General features: G+C 39.7%; 1 pseudogene across 1 annotated transcript; it reads right to left on the bottom strand.

Moving 5' to 3' along the window:
* On the bottom strand, positions 1-2,617 carry LOC308481796 (alpha-1-antitrypsin-like protein CM55-MM pseudogene; annotated as a pseudogene). Its single transcript has 2 exons — positions 2,584-2,617; positions 1-794 (listed from the first exon to the last, which is right to left on the bottom strand). The product of its transcript is annotated as an alpha-1-antitrypsin-like protein CM55-MM pseudogene (transcript).
* Positions 2,618-3,715: the final 1,098 nt, after the last annotated feature.

The following is a 3,715-nucleotide window of genomic DNA, read 5'->3' as shown; positions in this document are numbered from 1 at the left end:
TTTGTGCTCATTGCCTTATTTAATTTCAAAGCAAATCGGATAACACTACTAGGGTTAGGCTAGTACAAAGTGAGGAAATCCATGTTTTAAAGATCAGGGGAAATTGCAATGGGAAATTTCGATCTGATCACGTACTCATTTTTCAGTTGGGTTCACAATTTTCCCTAAGAAGAGGGCACTGTGTGTTTTCTTTTCCATAATTAGAAAGAGGTAGGGTCTGTTGATCTTAAAGATAGGATTAGGAGCAAGACCTCCAAACCTTGGTGAAAGCTCTATAACTGTGACTCCGGCGGCTTCAGTGCCACCCTCATGAATGTCCACGACAGCCTTGTGAATGGCTTTGGAAACTTTCAGATTGGGTTCCCCGGTAATTCCAGACAGGTCAGCATTCTTGTCGCTAAAGACATCAGTCACACCCATTCTCTGCAAAGTGTTTTTGACATCATAGGATCCAGAAATGGAAATTTTTGGAAGGTACAGGTGCATTTCTTCATATATGAAGGATCTTTTACATCTATCCAGAAATTCCATGCTCAAGCCATCCTCCAACTGCTTCATTTTCCCTTCATCTGGCAGAATGAACCATGCGCTGGCATCTCCTTTGTATGGAATTTCCACCACTGAGCAAGACAGCTCGTCATCATGGAGGAAGTTGTAATAGCCATTTCGATACATTAGGTTGGCTTTCACAGTTGTGTTTGCATCTACAACAAAATCTTCTTCCTTTGTAAAGTGAGTGTTGAAAGGATATTTCCAATGGGCTTTGAAGAAGATGTAGTTTTTGTTTCCTTTTTCTTAAAACCGTTAATACAGTTGCGACTTGACTTCGAGGAGCAACTCATAGCACGCGGTGTGGTAGCCTTTTTTGAGGTTTTTGAAGACTTTGGTGATTTTTGAAGCTTTTCCAAAACTTTTCCGACACCATGCTTCGCAAGACGAAAAAACCGCAAGACGAAAAAACTCGCGGAACGAATTAATTTCGTCTTGCGAGGCACCACTGTATCCAGAGTGCTATGCCACACCTTTATAAATGAAACCTGAAATATCAATAGGGCAGCCCCATTTTTTTGCATAGACACCTATCCTTTTTTAAAAAAAAATTAAAAAACTGTACCTTCATCCAAAAATGGATTTCAAGGTGGTATACATAAGAATGAAAACAACGCAAAGCCACAATATAAAAGTATTGAGAGGAATAAAACTATTCTGCCCTCCCCCAAAGCAATATTGATACAAAAAACCCTGAACAACTTCGGTCCAAGGTAACTTAAGGACTATCTGAGCCCTTAAAGGCCTTATAACATTTCTGCTCCATGACTAAGGAATTCTTCAAGAGTCTTCACCTGTAGTTACAAACACCTTTTTCCAAATTGTCATATCTTATTATTCTTCCATTGTCTCACAGCATTGCAGCCAAGGATGATTTTCAGGCAGTGCAAAATGCTTTCATATTCCCCGTCCTGTAACATATGATAACATTTTTAGCACCTTTGCTTTGTGAGAAAGAAAGTATCAGTTGAGCCTCACCTGTCTAGAATTACTCTATCACGTTTAATTATTTTAATGCATTTAGGACCAGGAGAGATGAAAAATAAAGAGCAGTAATTGCTCCCCATCCCCCCCCCTCTCCTTTTGTAATCATAGCTAGGAAATTTGTGAGAACAACCTTCCCCCCATTGAATAATCCCATCAGTGCTGCAGATAAAATACTAATGAGCTTTGTCAAGAGTCTAATTGTATTCATGTTCATCCTGAGCTGCTGAGCTGACAGCCTATATTTTGCTGTTGGAGGGAGGGGGGAATCACATTTTCCCAATACAAAATTAATTATGGCAAAATCACACACCAGTACTAGCAAAGCAATATACTACAAGTTCTTCCTTGGTCTCCTGGGAATGTCCCTGCCCACCTTCCTGTTATTTTAGGATGTCTCCGCAGGTTTTGCTTTCTCATTAGGTTTTCAGCCATTTCTGCATCATGTGAGGCCAAGTTCTGATTTCGAAACACATTCAGGTTGTGAATGGGTTTTAAAAATAAATAAATTATCAATGAATTATAAAAAAAAATCAAAGGAAATTCATGCTTTGGGGATTTATTGAATCCTTTGTGAAACACAATGGAAGGACCACTAATTATTTTTAGCTGAGCAGGATTCATGGTTGACAAATCCAAAACATGTTTTCATACATTCATACGCTACCCAATATTCTGTGAAGTTACAACGAGGAGAGAGACAAGACAAACCTGTGTGACCCTTTTGTTTCTCAGCTACTTTGGATACCACTAGTCATGGTGTTTTTCTGGAATGGCTCAAGGAAGTAGGAGTTGGAAGTTCTGTATTACAGTGGTACCTCAGGTTAAGAAATCAATTCATTCTGAAGGTCCGTTCTTAACCTGAAACCTGAGGTACCACTTTAGCTAATGGGGCCTCCCGCTGCCGCCGCGTGATTTCTGTTCTCATCCTGAGCTAAAGTCCTTACCCCGAGGTACTATTTCTGGGTTAGTGGAGTCTATAACCTGAAGCGTATGTAACCTGAAGCGTATGTAACCCAAGGTACCACTGTATAGACGTTCTGATACTACCTGCAGAAGCTAGGAGATCATTACTCAGCTCCATGGCTTGGGTTCTGTGGAGTCCCACAAAAGTCCATTCAGTCCTGTGCTACTTTATGTCTATATGAAACAATTGAGAGCTGTCATCTGGGCCACAGTGTCATCTATATGTTTATGACACACAATTTCACCTCTCCATTCCATTGGAATCAGAAAGGTGTTGATAAACAGCTAACTCCAACTTTGAGCTGTGTGATTTACTGGCTGGCATGCCCTGTGAGATCGGCAGGTGGGGCCTTTTTAGTGGTGTTGCCACTGAAGGCTTTCCGACTGGACCTTTTCAGTGGTGGTTCCTTTCTTGTCTGTCTCCTTCATCATGTAATCTTTGGATGAAGGGTGGTATACAAATCTAATAAATAATTACTATTATTGACTTTCATGACAATTCTCTTTTTAAAAAAAATTAAAATCCCGTTTACCCAGGAATTTGACAATTGAAAACCCTTGCAACCCTAAAATTGAGAGAATGTTCTTAGAATGCTTCCGTAGTTTATTTTATGATTTTATTTTATGTGCTGGCCTCTTTCGGGAGAAAGGGCAGGATATAAATTGGGGAGGGGGGAGAAGACGCAGCTACATATCCTCCTAAATGTATGTATGAGGCTTAAATTGGCTCTTGACAGATATATAAAACTATATAAAATTGTTCAAGTGCACATTTATTTTTTCATCTCGGGTTCTCTTCCACATTGACAGCATTCATGCATGACACAGAAAGTACAACAGAGGCTCAAATACACTTTTTACAGCTCAAATATTTGCATAGAATCATGTAGTTAGTGACACTTATGCAAACACTTTGAGATAACAACAGGCTGTTGATAGCTTTCAAGTAGGCAAAGAAGGGTGATGTGCCTCTAGGTATATCTCCTTTTCCAAAGCAAAACCCACCTGAGACTTTTCTGACATTGGTGTTATGACTGGAAGATGTGAGGTAAGTAGTACAACACAGACTTTGAATTTATTTTTAAAAAATGTGTCCAACCCTGTAATGCTAAAACAATTTTGAGGGGGGGGGATTGGTTGACAGCTCCTAAGGAAAAAAGCTCCTGAGAAAAGGTGAAGGTGTACCCTTCAATGTGCAAAATGTTCTTAAATCAGT

This window comes from Podarcis pityusensis (assembly GCF_964106645.2).
Source record: "Podarcis pityusensis genome assembly, chromosome: 7".
Classification (NCBI taxonomy): Eukaryota; Metazoa; Chordata; class Lepidosauria; order Squamata; family Lacertidae; genus Podarcis; species Podarcis pityusensis.
The sequence above is the reverse complement of the archived record's forward strand: the minus strand, read 5'-3'. Positions and strand labels throughout refer to the sequence as shown.